The following is a 15,313-nucleotide window of genomic DNA, read 5'->3' on the forward strand; positions in this document are numbered from 1 at the left end:
AGAAACAAGGAACCAAAGCTCATTCTGTTTGACTTCAGAGCCCACCCTTTCCTTTATACCCCACTAACCAAAACAAAAAAGCAAACAATCACTTTTCCAGTAATTATAATATCCTCCTGCCCTGCTTTCCTTCCCTTTACCAAACCTTTTGTGACTGCTTCCAACCACAGAATGCCCCCTTATAACTTGAGTCTCACCTGCTTCACTTCTCTGATGGACAAGGGAAGCAAGTCAACAGAGAAGTGGTCAAAAGGAATTAAGTAGGAAGAAGTGAAACAAAGGACTGAATAACTAACTCCTAAATAACTGTTGGAGAAGACTCTTGAGAGTCCCTTATACTGCAAGGAGATCCAACCAGTCCCTTCTAAAGGAGATCAATCCTGGATGTTCATTGGAGGGACTGATGCTAAAGCTGAAACTCCAATACTTTGGCCACCTCATGCGACGAGTTGACTCATTGGAAAAGACTCTGATGCTGGGAAGGGTTGGGGGCGGGAGGAGAAGGGGACGACGGAGAATGAGATGGCTGGATGGCATCACCGACTCTGTGGACATGAGTTTGAGTGTACTCCGGGAGTTGGTGATGGACAGGGAGGCCTGGCGTGCTGTGATTCATGGGGTCGCGGAGAGTCGGACACGACTGAGTGACTGAACTGAACTGAACTGAAATAACTGTCAGCTAATTATATGTTGTTTCTTGGTTTCCTTTCTTAAAAAATCCCTGTTTGCAGAATTTTCTGGTTTTAGATCCATGGCAGTAGATGCACATTAATCATTATAATTCTTTCACCTTCAGTTAAGTAGAGAGTGGGCTGTCCAGAAGCTGCGGGTTTAACAGCCAAAGTGGTCTCAGAGCCTTTTCAACGTCTGCAGACTGTGCTGGCCTTGCCTTTCCTCCATGGGACGCACTGACCTAAATTGACCCTGCGTCCTTGATTCCAGATTTGGAAGCAACAATCAAGCAACCACCCACCTCTGGCACATCCACACGTTTGTGACACGTCATCACGGGTCTTTCCATTCCAACGCTGCTTCGGACAGGGAGCTTGTCACCTCTCAATACTGCTTCATAGCATTAGAATCTATAATTCCAGACAAATGAGATTTTGCCATAGGGGCATTTGGGGAGTTCTCCAAGATCTCCCCTGAGGGGTTAGGAAGAATAATTTTTTCACCCATTACTGGGGTTAAAAACAAATGACAAAAATTACTCCTTGTCTGATGCATCAAGTGCTGTGCTGTGCTATGGTTAGTCGCTCAGTTGTGTCCAACTTTTTGTGACCCCATGGACTTTAGCCCTCCAGGCTGCTCTGTCCATGGGATTCTCCAGGCAAGAATACTGGAGTGGGTTGCCATGCCCACCTCCAGAGGATGAGATGGCTGGATGGCATCACCGACTCGATTGACATGAGTATGGGTAAACTTCGGGAGTTGGTGATGGACAGAGAGGCCTGGCGTGCTGCGATTCATGGGATTGCAAAGAGTTGGACATGACTGAGCGACTGAACTGAACTGAATCTCCAGAATACATCATGGCTCCCTAGGAATTCTAGTTATATGAGGGTAGCTAATCTTACTCTCTTTGTCAGCTTTTCATGGGGGCGTTTCTTTTCGTCAGCCACAAATCTTGTTGGGATTAAAGCAAAGTGTATTATTTTCCCCCAATGTTTTGCACTTAGTAGCATCTACTCCAGTGTTCTTGCCTGGAGAATCCCAGGGACAGGGGAACCTGGTGGGCTGCTGTCTATGGGATCACACAGAGTCGGACATGACTGAAGTGACTTAGCAGCAGCAGCATCTATTCCTGTGTCCTCCTTGGATAAAGCATGTGATTCATTCAAGCAGCCAGTGCTTATATATAACAGTATAGCAGTTGGAGCAGGGAAATGAAATGCTAGGACTGAATACCACAAAAACGTGTTTTTGATGTGTTACTGGAAACTGATTGATTTGGTTTTTCACAGAGCTTTTATTTTTGAGTTCAAACATAAAGAGTAGGAAGAATATGCGTAATGCCTCATTGTTTTTTTCTGACTTAGAATGGGTTGATCATTCATCAAATGGTCATCATTTATATTTAGGATCTCTTAATTTAATGTGCATGTAATTTTGCTTTATAAATATCAATACTTAATTTCCTTTGTGGCAGAGAAGATGGAGAATTTAATAAATTTATTTCAATTCTGGGTCTTCCCTGGTGGCTCAGCAGTAAAGAATCCACCTGCAATGCAGGAGACACAGGTTCAATTCCTGGGTCAAGAAGATCCCCTGGAGGAGGGAGTGGCAACCCACTCCAGTATTCTTGCCTGAAAAAAGTCCCACGGACTGAGAAGGCTTGCAGGCTACAGCCCATGACGTTGCAGAGTCAGACATGACTGAAGCAACTGAGCATGGTAGCACGGCAAAGCATTCTAACTTTAACCTGAATCTAGTTGTGGTGGTGGTGGTGGTTTAGTTGCTAAGTTGTGTTCGACTCTTGCGACCCCGTGGACTATAGCCCACCAGGATCCTCTGTCCATGGGATTCTCCAGGCCAGAATACTGGAGTGGGTCGCCATTTCCTTCTCCAGAGTCTAGTTATAAAGCCATGTTTATTTTTTAGGGATCTTTTCTTATTATGTCCATTTTTCCATCCTTCTGTCAGAAGAAGTGCTCTGTTATACGATTGGCTCAGCTTTTCCCTTTGTGTTGTCCACCTTGGCAGTTCATGTCCATTTCTCCATCACACACCATCCACAACTGTCTTTTAGTCTCTGAACATGCTGCAGAAATGCAGGGACCGTGGAAGTTCTTACTTCATGACTCTTAGGGAACACAGCCTTATCCAGGGGTCTTTCAGATGCTAAATATTATGATCACACTGTGTTTCCAATCTCTGGATAGTTCAAGTTCAACATTTAAAACTTTAAGATTTATATATAATAAATTTTATTTGAGGAATTTTAAAATACAGCCAATGAAGATAATCTGTGTAACAACCTGCTGCTGCTGCTGCTAAGTCACTTCAGTCGTGTCCAACTCTGTGTGACCCCATAGACGGAAGCCCACCAGGCTCCCCCTTCCCTGGGATTCTCCAGGCAAGAACACTGGAGTTGGTGTGTAACAACCTACTTGTGTTTAAAGCTCCAGATTAAAGTCATTTTTAAGTTCTCTTCATTCCATCTGGAGGAGATAAGTCAGATGTTAAATTTACTGGCCATTTGCTTTAATGCTAGCGTTTCTCATGTGCTTTGGAATTACAGTTTAGGGTGTGATTTTGCACTTGCTTTCCCCCTATCCGTCTCTCTGTACTCATCCTGCCCTAGCTCAGAATTTCCTATTACCTACTTCCTATCTCTGATGACCCCAGTCCAGAGTAAAATCTGTTTGTAGCTGGGACCTCTGTTCACATCAACTATGACTGTCTAAGAACCACCACCAGGCCCGCGCACAGCATGGTCAGGTCCTGGTGCTGAGGCTGTCTGCCTCCTGCCATCTCCTTGGATAGGCACATTATAAAGTCTTTCATCATGGTGTACGGCTTCCCCTTCCACATTCTCTCATTTCCAGCAGTAAGCTAGCTCAGGTCTCAGCCTTTTTCTGGGGATATTTTTAGCTTTATGAGCACACAGGAGTAGAACTCCTGGACACCTCTGTCTGCAGTATTCTTTGCATTTCTATTTTGTGTCTTATCCATGAGATAATTAATCTTTCTTTTTTTTAAATCATACAGACATACCAAAGGGGAAAAAACCCTACATTTTTATATCTTTGTATATTTTTCATGTTTGCAGCTCATATGGTGACAGGGAAGTGGCGCTAAATGTATAAACTTTCAGTACAAGCTTGGCTGAAAGACTTGGTCTTCCAGAGTCATTTTCATATAAATCCTCCTCTACCATCACCAGGTGACATTAGGTCTCTATATGCCAGCCACCTGACTCTCTTTCAGTTCCTCCCACTGAATTTGCCCTTGTCCTTGTTTCTTGAACTGAACTTGAACTTGTTTTTCCTATCCGGGAACCTCCTCGCATAAAATCTTAAGGAGCCCTCATTTATGTGTGGATACTCTCCTTTCTAAATATCTGCTAGAGGAGTTTGCTTCCTTAAAGAATGAAATGATGAGATCTGGGTGTTAAATGTGGTCTGTGTTTTTCACTTCTACAAATTGAATCTAAGATGGAGTTTACAACTTACAGCCTTGAAAACCCAAGCAAAAGAGTTCTGTGATCTTTTAACTTGAATACTAGGACTTTTGAAATTTTATATACAGAATGCCACTGACAAAGTCAGTGGGAACAGTCCATAAATATAATTTTATCAAGATAATTTTAGGAAGTTATGCCTAGTGATTAGAACTTGAACTCTTCAATCTTGATTCCACTTGATATTTGTTTCTGCAACCTCAGATTCTCTAAAACTTCAGTTTTCTCATCAATGAAATTGGAATAATAGTTCTTTTCTCATAGGATTATTGTGCGGATTAGAACTAAAGCATTTAATCTAGGGTTAGATTCATAGTAGGTGCTGAATTCATATTAACATTTATTTTTATTATAGTTGACATTACTTTGAATTTCATTCCTATTTGTCAGTCAGTCAGTCAGTTCAGTCGCTCAGTCGTGTCTGACTCTTTGCGACCCCAGCACGCCAGGCCTCTCTGTCCATCACCAACTCCCGAAGTTCACTCAAACTCACCTCCATTGAGTCGGTGATACCATCCAGCCACCTCATTCTCTGTCATCCCCTTCTCCTCCCACCCCCAATCCCTCACAGCATCAGAGTCTTTTCCAGTGAGTCAACTCTTCGCATGAGGTGGCCAAAGTATTGGAGCTTCAGCTTCAGCATCAGTCCTTCCAGTGAACACCCAGGACTGATCTCCTTTAGAATGGACTGGTTGGGTCTCCTTGCAGTCCAAGGGACTTTCAAGAGTCTTCAACACCACAGTTCAAAAGCATCAATTCTTCAGTGAACAGCTTTCTTCACAGTCCAACTCTCACATCCATATATGACCACTGGAAAACCATAGCCTTGACTAGACGGACCTTGGTTGGCAAAGTAATGTCTGTGCTTTTTAATATACTATCTAGGTTGGTCATAACTTTCCTTCCAAGGAGTAAGCGTCTTTTGATTTCATGGCTGCAATCAGCATGCGCAGTGATTTTGGAGCCCAAAAATATTTGTAGAAAACCTAAAATTCCATAGTGAAGAGTTCTACTCTGTGTCCCAGAAACTTTTGCAACTTTCATATGTGTACCTACCCATACCTCTGTAGTATTGTGCAGAAGTCCACGGAAGTATGCAATGTGTATATAAATGTGTACTTTTTTAATGTCTTATTTTATACACATTAACACGTACTTTTAGAGAAGAATGTAACAGATTAAAATATGTGAGCTACGTTTGATATATTGAACATTTGGCATAATCTGTACCTAAAACAAGAGAAAACAGGAATTAAATTCTTACTCCATTCTGTTTTGCTCGGCCTTGTCCTTGCATGGGTGTGTGTTTTTCACTTTTCCCCAAGCCAGCACCTAGCTATTGGTAGTTGCTACTTGGAGCGTTGTGTTGAGAAGTATTCTGCAGTTGAACCTGGGTTCAGTGGGAGAGAATGTCCTGTTTTCCACTATGGCTGTGGGCACAGGCAGGGTGAACGGTAGCGTGGCTGCCACAATCTCATCCCTTAGTGATATTAGCAGGTTGAAATCAAGAGATGACAGCTACAGTCTTTATATTCTGCCATTGGAGGAATTTCTGGCAAGTGAGGTTCACCTCAGTTCTCCGTCTATTAAATGGAGCCAAACTCATCTCCCATTTCCTCTACAGGGATGAGAGAGAAAATTTAGTATTTTCACTGGCTAAAAGGTCCTCTGTAAATTTTAGAAACAATTATTAATGAGCTCCCTTTACTTTGGCCAATTACAGACCCAGAATTGAAATACTCTCGTTTTACGGACCCTGATACTCTGCACAAGAAGTGGATCTCTTTGAAGTAGACCATCTTTCAGATATAGCATCTTAACTCAATAGGAATCTATTCTCCTTGCAGGAAATCCCCAACTAAAGGAACTCAACTTATACAAAGAATAGATTTTTGGTCCCTTCTGACTGTGGTCTTCATACCCCATTCCTTGTAGTGTTCAAAGTCAGCCTTTGCATCACTGTTCTCATCCCAGACTTTGGCTTAGCTCTCCCCTTTAGCTAGACGGATTCATGTGAAACTGTTCTGCCTTTTAGAATTTTGTGATTTTTCTTGAATAATTTATTGCTTTATCTCTTTAAAAATAATTTTTATAAAATTAATACTATATGTTCACTATACGTAATTTCCAACATACATGTAATTTATGTGAATTGCAATACTGATAGGTCAAAGTGAAGCTGAGAATGACCATTGATTATGGAGGTCATTAGTGACATTGCCAAGAGTTTTCCTTGGAGTTGGGGGTGTGAAATGCCAGTTCAAGTCTGTTCATGAGAAAACAGGAACAGAGAAAGAGGGTACCCCAATTCTGTCAGGCCTACCAACAGGAGTTGAGAGAAGCCTTCACAAATGTTCTGTTTGGGAATCTGTGGTTTGGCTAATGCCATGCTTAACACAGTCCTGTTCTCTCCTCTCCTTTGGTTAATTCACTGGTTGTTTAAGTATATGGTTTTTTGAGTCCTGGGTCCTATTTACACATCTTTTGAGCTCTCATGGCACCAGCACAGGGCTTTGTACATAGCAACTGCAAATTATTGGGCTGAATTTACTGAACACTAGCAGCAAATATCCCTGTCTCAAGGACAGGTTGGAATGTATGGCCAGGGACACATGGGGAACAGGAGCAAAAAATTACACGTTCCCAAGCTCCCTCCTTCCAGTGACAGACATCTAACAAGGATTTCAAAAAATGAACAAAGACCTCTGTGTTGAGTTTTTCTTTTTTTATGGCAAGTGATGAAATCCCTAAATGTTTTCTGTACCTGGGGTCTCCGAACACCCTGCTCTATTGAAAACTATGGAACAGAAGACTGTCTTTGTTGAAACTGACTTGCGTTCACATTGGCTCTGCTTTTTGCTAGCTGGATGACCTTGCCATGTAATAGAAAACCTCTGAGCCTTGATTTTTTTCAGCTGTGATATATAGGCAATGTTGCTTCTTTTTGAGCTCTAAGTGAAATAATAAATACAAAGTACCTAAGCTAGCACATGCTAGACATCTGGTAAGGGTGGGTTAAATGAGTGAATAAGCATGTAGTTACTAGGTAGAAAGACTGCAATTCACAAAGCTCTGTACATATATTAACTATATTAAAGGATGTCTAAGTGGGAGAGAGAATTGCTATTTCGAAACTTGTAAAACATGAGTAATTTCCTCTTGTCTTTTCCCCACTGCCCCCTTACATTTCCTTCCTAGAACTTTCAAAGTAACACATTTCAGAAGCCAGATTGTGCTAGAGTTGAATGAATAGGTTTTTTTCTCTCTCTCTTTTGCCTTTTTTTTTTTTTGGTCTTTTTTTTTGAAAGAGTTCTATATGCCCTAAGTTTTATTTCTTCAGTATCCATTGAGAACTTATTAAAAGACCATGAGCAGGGGATGTGAAGCTGCTAAAGACAGGACAGCTGAACAGACCACTACAAATGAGAAATCGCTCTGATTGGGAAGACTGTGAATTATAAAGACAACATAGCTTCCATTATTATTTTTTGTTTTTAAATGCGTTGCAGCATTTGCTGTGTAGGAAATCAGGAAATGAATCCTTCCAAAATAATTAACAAGTGCTTCACTCATTATTGCAGGAGATTTGAAATGGAGAGGTCTATTGCTACATAAATCTCCATACAATTATGCAATTTATTCTTGTTGCCCTCTTGTCCCTGGGGTAATCTGAAGTGGAATTTTGAGCTCTCCCAGGGTCACCTGATGAGGATTTATTTATGCAGGCTCTTAGATTATGCTGCACTCCAAGGAGCCTAGACTGTCTGGGCTTGGTGCCAGAACCCTTAAACACAGGAGCTGAATGGGAGAGAATATGCCAAGAAGAGTGAATTAAAGCTAGAGTGTTCAGGTGTTTGTAACTTCAGCTATCTGGGTACTGAAAATATGTAGTCCCATTTATTTCTTTTAATTCGTATTGTCTTTAGATGCTGAAATTTACCTGCTGTCTTTTGAAGTGCAGACTGAATAAATACCGCAAGAAGGACTCCTCAAGGAAGAGTGGCTTGGGAGTGGCATGATTGTATCACATTGTTCTGTGATGGTCACAGAAAATAAAGGGCAATGAGCGTGAAGTTGCTTGAGAGCAAATAGCCTAAGTTTAAATCGTGGACTGTCTGTAAGTGGTTTGACCTTGGGCAAGGTCCTTGACGCCTCTGTATCTAGGTTTCTTACAAGGCTGGGCCAGTTGTTTAAGTTAGAAGAGAGTCTGCACATAGTAAGTGCTATGTAAGTGTTTGATACAGATTCACCTTCCAGAAGCAGGAGTTCCAGGAGCCCTCAAGCATTACCGCACGGCAACTGCTTCCTTGTCTCATCCTTTGAGCTGTGAGGCAAACAGTCTGGCTTCTGTCTAGGCTGCTCTGAGAAGAAGAATCAGCCAGGGACTCTAGAAGTTAAGAAGCAACTGATAGTATCATTCGAGCTCATAACATCCTTTCCTACTCTCCTTTGGAGTCTCAAAACAATCCAATGGGGTCTGTGTTTTTCTACACTTCAGAGAGAAAACATGGCCCAATTAACTGCTGATTTAGAGTCACACAGCTAATAAGTGGTAGAGGGTCAGGCAACTATATATTTGAAGAACACTGGGTTTGTTTTGATGCTACAAGGCTTCTTTAGAAGTTAATTCCAGTTCCTTGTGTCCTGTGTACAAATGATTGTTGTTTAAACAAACCTCCAAAAGCCAAAACCTCTGTACATACAGTGGCAAGAATAATGCGGATGTGGGAAGCAATCAAAAGGATCCTCCAGGTCTGTTTGTCTAGAGCTGTTATTTTTCTGGTGGTTCCAACAGAGAAAAATAATTATATATACAGTTCCATCTTAGTTTTTTGGAATCCCCCGTCCCCACCTTCTGAGCATTTTACTTTTCCTTATAGCCTAGGCTTTGGTCATACCCATGGTTGTGACATTATGCACTGAAAATAGGAAAGGCAAAGATCCAAGACTCAGTTCTCTATATTTCTACCCTAAGTCTTGTAAAGATAAAACAAATATTTGATATAGGAATAAATGAAAACTTTGGCTAAAATGATGTATTTAAATAATCAGGATTTCCTTGTCACTTTGCATGTCTACATATGCCAGTTAGCTGCCTTCCACACTCTGAAGAACACAAGAAACCGAACTATTCAAACACTTCTGGAAGTTGCTGAACCATGCAAACTGATCTGCAATTCTAGAATAGCAGAGCAGATGTATTTTGGTGGGTTTTAGAAACACTAGTTTGGTAGAAACCACAAGGGGAACCTTAAGAGAATCGATGTGTTTATTCACAATTGGCCCTGGTCATAGTGCAGGTTACAGGAAGGCAGAACTTGCCTCAGATGCTTTTGCTGAGAGCACAGCTTGCTAGTTTTGCAGTTACTGGACTTATCTCTGAGAGCTGTAGAGGCAAATGTGACACAAACTGACTCAACCTTTTTTTTTCCCCCAGAGAGGGGAAAGTCTGAGTCTATGATGCTATTAAAACACTAAAGGTCCAGAAGTGAGCATGTAATAAGTAGGACAGAGGCACGATAGGAGATTTCCTTGGAAAAATCTGATGTCTCTCTATGGTCCCACATACCCTGGCCCTACATCGAGTCCAGCTTGTCTCCCTCTGCACCTCTACCTAAGCTCCCACCATAACCAAAATCACCTCTCTATTCTCACCCCAGATGAGTCACTTTACTGGCTATTTCTAGCCAAGTGGTCCCTCTTGCCCTGTGTAATAGGCTCTCCCCCTTCCCCAAAGATATATCTACATCCGATCCTTGGAACCTGTCAGTGTTATCTTATTTGGTAAAAGACATAACTGAAGAATCTTGAGATGAGCCTCCTGGCTTAGTGACCTAAATTCAGTGTCCAGTGTCCTCATAGGAAACACACAGAGAAAAGATAGGCATGTAGGGGCAGGTGTTATGAAGATGGAGACACAGATTAGAGTGATGGGGCTACCAGGCAAGGAATTCCGAGTCTTCTGGAGACTGGAAGAGTTAGGAAACAAACACTCTTGCAATGTTTGTATCTGTCTCCCCACTCCCCTGCCCCCAATTCATATGTTGAAGCCCTAACCTTCAACATGATGGCATTTTGAAATGTGGCCTTTTGGGGGTAATTAGGCTTAGATGAGGTGATGGGGGTAATTAGGCTTAGATGAGGGTGATGGGGTAATTAGGCTTAGATGAGGGTGATGCCTTCATGCTGGAATTAATACCATATGAGAAAGGAAAGACACCAGAGCTTCTTGCCGTGGGAGCAGACAGCAAGAAGGCAGCTGTCTCCAGGACAGGGAGCGGGTTCTCACAGGAACCGAATCTGCCTGCACCTTGACCTGGGCTCTGCTCACAGTCTCTGGTATTTTGTTACAGCTGCTCACGTTAAGACACACATTCTCCACAGAGCCTCTGGAGGGAGCAGAGCCCTGCTAACACCTTAGTTCTGGACTTGCGGCCTCCGGAACTGGGAGAGGATACATTTCTGTGGTTTTCAGACACCCAGGTTGTGGTGCTTTGTCAGGGTAGCCTCAGAAACCCCGCTTTTCATTCCGTTGGTGTTTCTTCATGTTCCAGCGCGAGTCATTCTGCTCAGGCGGATCCAGCCCCACGTGAGATCGTGCCTGCCTGGGAACAGGAACCTGTAGCGGGTTTGTGTGTGTCTCCCATTTGGCGTTTACAAGGTTTCGACCTTGTGGTGGTTCTTCATTTTTAATGTCTGTTAACTTTTTGGAGGCCAGCACTTGGTTTCACATTTTTGCATCTTAGTTCCTGGTGCTAAGCCTTAGACTTTAGAGACTCCTCTGTTAAAAACAAGCTCAGTTGTAAGTAGTATATAACCTACTTAACAAAAAAGCCATTCCTTCTTTATACAGAAGAGTGAAAGAAAGTCACTAATGATTTGGATCAAGGATAAGGATGTTTCTTGTGCTAAACTTATGCCACCTTCTCCTATGATTTTTAAATCATATGCATTAATTAGTCAGAACGTACGTCTGCTTTGATTAATTTCATTTAGCTCTGAAAAAATAGCTTTGGGTGAGCTGGAAGAGAAAGTAATTATCAGCTAGTGCCATCCAGCAATGGAGTGAGTTTTCTGAAGGAGCGTGGTTGCCCTGTCTTTAGAGTACAGAAGTGTTCTATCTGAATACAAAGTGTCTGTGTTTCTCTCCAGGGCTCAGACATCAAAGTGGAGATCTCTTTGCTAAGTCCAAAAAAGTATGATTTTTTTAAAAAATTTAAAGATAAAATATTGAACAGTGCTAGGAGGTATTTCAAATAAAACCACACAGAAGTCTTCCCACCTTTGTGCCTCTGGTCCAGCCCCACTCACAGAAGAGTCCCTATGAGAGATTTTCCCTGGTATCACATGGTATGTGTCCTCATGATGAGCTCCCTCAGCATCTCCTAGACTAGGCTGACTGCCACTGTGCAAACAAGGTCATTCCTAGGAAGGGGTAGAGGAAAGGTAACGAGTCAGAGTCAGCAGGCTGAGTTCTGGTCCTCAGAAGTCCTTTACTCATTTTCGTGGTCCTGAGAAGATCGTTTCTCTTAGGCTCCTCATCTCTAAAATGAGACCCGGGTGGATAGCTTCCACATTTCTCCTTTAAACTCTGGGGTTTCAAAAGAAATGTTTCATGACTCTATAGGGAATAACAAATCATTACTGTACTCCCCGGGAAAAAACTCAGCAGAGACTCTTGAGTCCCGTGGGTGGACAGAGTTGTCCTGTAGTCTTGGTCAACACACATGAGTGCTGAGTGCTGGAGTGCGCTGTCAGAGAGACTCTGCTTGGGAAGAAAGTAGTGCTGAGGTAAGGGAAGGCAGTGGCCTCGGATGAACTCTAATACACTTGTAGGTCATCTTGTCCAGAGTGGATCTTGAGCAGAGAAGCTCTGTGTATGGTTGAATCCCTCGGTAGCACCTCTGCCAGCCTCTGAGGAAACTCCTCAGTGACTGAGGAATTTACGCTTTCATAGCCCTTGTTTCCGTCATTTTTCATAGCATTAACTATGAGATAATCAGACAGTCATCCTTTATGCAGAGCTGGAATCCAGGGCCTTATAATTCTTACCACAGGTCCTGGTTTTATACTCAGAGCCCATTGAATCAAATCTCAATTCTTCAAGTTGGATATGAATAAATCCAGCCTCGCAAGATTGTGCAAAGATTAAGCGCAGTAATGCACATATGGTGGTTTAGCACACTTCCTGACAGATAATAAATAGTAACATTATTAATGTTAACTACTGTACTTGCTTCATTGTTTGGTTAACATATTAATATCTACCATGGAGCATTTTCCCTTCAATTTTACTGAGACGTGATTGACATACAGCACTGTGTAAGTGCGCTGGTCTAGAGTATGAGAGTGGACCTGTCATGCAACAGGAGCAACAACAGCCTCACCTGTGCAGGTGCAGAAGGTCAGGCTTCAATCCAGCTTTACAAACCTGAACTCTTGTGTTTCGACAAGGTTTTCGGTGCTTGGTATACTCGCTATAGTTGAGAAGCACTGCATTGGATCACATACCCCCACCTGACCTCCCAACTCTGTTCTTCTAATTACTCCATCAGGCCTGTTGGTGTTCGAAAAATCTTAGTTGAGGAAGAAACAATTGACACGAAGCAACAACTCCAAGTCTCAGTGATAGAAATACAAGTCCAGAATTGGTCTAACGTCAGTTGAAGCTCTTACTATATTAACTGGAAATCTATTGTCAAGGATTTCCAGGTGTTCATAGTACAGTCATAAAATATATGATCCTGAGGCTTTAGAAGATTACTCATGCCTTTCAAGTCATGTTAAAGTATGCACCACATGGTTTAAGACTGGGGGTTGCCTTGTGATTTTAAAAACCTGATTAACAGACTAAATAATTGAAACAACCCACTTTCCAGTCACGCCAGATAGAGGCAACCACAAAACTTCCTTCCACAACACTCTTCAGCTGCAGGAAGAATGAAGGTTTTCAATGGGTTTCTATTTCTGACATCACTGCAAGGGCAGTGACTGAGAAGCCAGCATTTGAAAGGTGCAGAGATGTGTGCTGTGGAAACAGCTGTGCTGGAGGGAACCGCTTTCAGTCCGTGCACTCAGCAGTATGGAAATGAACTTTGCCAGCTAATGAGCACGAATAAACGCTTAGCTGCCTTTCCCACCACAAAGCAACTTTCTATATTTGGTACTTTCAGACGTTCAGTAAAACAGATTGAATTTAATGTCAGATGACAGTGCCAGACTGACTTCAGTTAAACTCAAGCAAAGACCTTAAGAAGCCGCTTCCCCCAGCCTGTCCTGTTTCTCTCTCCACCTGATAGTCACAGGGAGCTCTAAGCCGGATACCCCGAGGGCAGGACATCAGCCCAGCTACGTTGGCTAAGTCAGCAGGGCCGTGATCCCTGGGGGCATAGGTCCACCTGTGCCATTCATTTCAGGGCATTCAGCTCAAGGTGTGCAGCCTCTTTCTGGTCACAGAAGGCGTGAGGCATGGGGGAAGCCACACCCTACCTCCTGGAGCTTTTAGCCAAAAGAAACTGGCATCTCTGCTTTTTTGTCCTGGGTTCCAATTCACTTCCATCCAGTATGTGTTGTTAAAGTCCCTGACCCCCAGGACTCTGTATGGGGGCCCTTTTTATAGCCCCTTGCTCCTCACACTCATTGTTTCAGCAGATATTTATTTAGGGCCTCTGTGTCACAGGTAGTGAGACTGTAAGAAATAAGCCCCAGTTTGTCCCCATGGTATTCACATTCTAGCCAGGGAGACAGACAGTGCAAGTGTAAGTGCTGAGAAGGGAGAGAATTTCTGCCCTGAGGAGGCGGTGGTATGGGGCTAAGTGCGAATGCACTCTGCTGAGAAACAGGTGGGGCAGGCATTCCAGATATAAGAAAGGGCAAAGCCTTGACAGGGTTAAATCCCACAGGCTGATTTCCCACCCCATTCAGGAGGATGCAGGATGGGTGACATGGTCCCAGCCCCGCTTGTCTCTACCCATAGGGCAGGACTTCTTAACTCTTTCAGATGCCTTTGGATCTTGAATTTAGCTAACACTTACCCCACCCCAACCCCACTCCCTCCCTAACTGCCACTCCATGGCTTTTACTCCTGATTAATCATTAGAATGTGCATATTTAAATTACAGTAGAGTGTACAGTGTGCTACAGTATGTAGCAGAATGATTGAAAATATAGTTTTTGCAGTCCAGTGACTCTACAGCATTGGGGAAGTTACCTAATTCTCTCTTCCTTGGTTTCCACATTCAATAAATACTGGTTTCCAAGGAAGGTTAAGAGAGGAGATGAAAGTTAAGGGAGGAGGATTTTTAGGGAAGTGAAACTATTTTGTTATTATAATGGTGGATATAATCATATGAATATTTTGCGTTTGACAAACTCTTAGAACTGTATGCCACAAAGAGTGATTCCCTAGTATAAACTATCAGTTCGGTCGCTCAGTCATGTCCGACTCTCCGCGACCCCATGAATCACAGCACGCCAGGCCTCCCTGTCCATCACCAACTCCCGGAGTTCACTCAAACTCATGTCCACAGAGTCAGTGATGCCATCCAGCCATCTCATTCTCGGTCGTCCCCTTCTCCTCCCGCCCCCAACCCTTCCCAGCATCAGAGTCTTTTCCATTGAGTCAACTCGTCGCATGAGGTGGCCAAAGTATTGCAGTTTCAGCTTTAGCATCAGTCCTTCCAATGAACACCCAGGATCGATCTCCCTTAGAATGGACTGGTTGGATCTCCTTGCGGTACAAGGGACTCTCAAGAGTCTTCTCCAACACCACAGTTCAAAAACATCAATTCTTCAGCGATCAGCTTTCTTCACAGTCCAATTCTCACATCCATACGTGACCACGGGAAAAACCATAGCCTTGACTAGACGGACCTTTGTTGGCAAAGTAATGTCTCTGCTTTTTAATATATTATCAAGGTTGATCATAACTTTCCTTCCAAGGAGTAAGCGTCTTTTAATTTCATGGCTGCAATCAGCATCTGCAGTGATTTTGGAGCCCCAAAAAATAAAGTCTGACACTGTTTCCACTGTTTTTCCATCTATTTCCCATGAAGTGATGGGACCAGATGCCATGATCTTTGTTTTCTGAATGTTGAGCTTCAAGCCAACCTTTTCACTCTCCTCTTTCAC

At 42.9% G+C, this 15,313-nt stretch overlaps 1 protein-coding gene across 6 annotated transcripts in view; it reads left to right on the plus strand.

Annotated features, from left to right (window-relative positions):
• Positions 1-15,313, plus strand: part of OSBPL3 (oxysterol binding protein like 3) — a 211,202-nt gene that overhangs the window by 107,416 nt on the left and 88,473 nt on the right. The gene's annotated exons all lie outside the window — the stretch shown is intronic.

Source organism: Moschus berezovskii, chromosome 3 (genome assembly GCF_049115385.1).
Source record: "Moschus berezovskii isolate FMDL1 chromosome 3, NW_MosBer_1.0, whole genome shotgun sequence".
Classification (NCBI taxonomy): Eukaryota; Metazoa; Chordata; class Mammalia; order Artiodactyla; family Moschidae; genus Moschus; species Moschus berezovskii.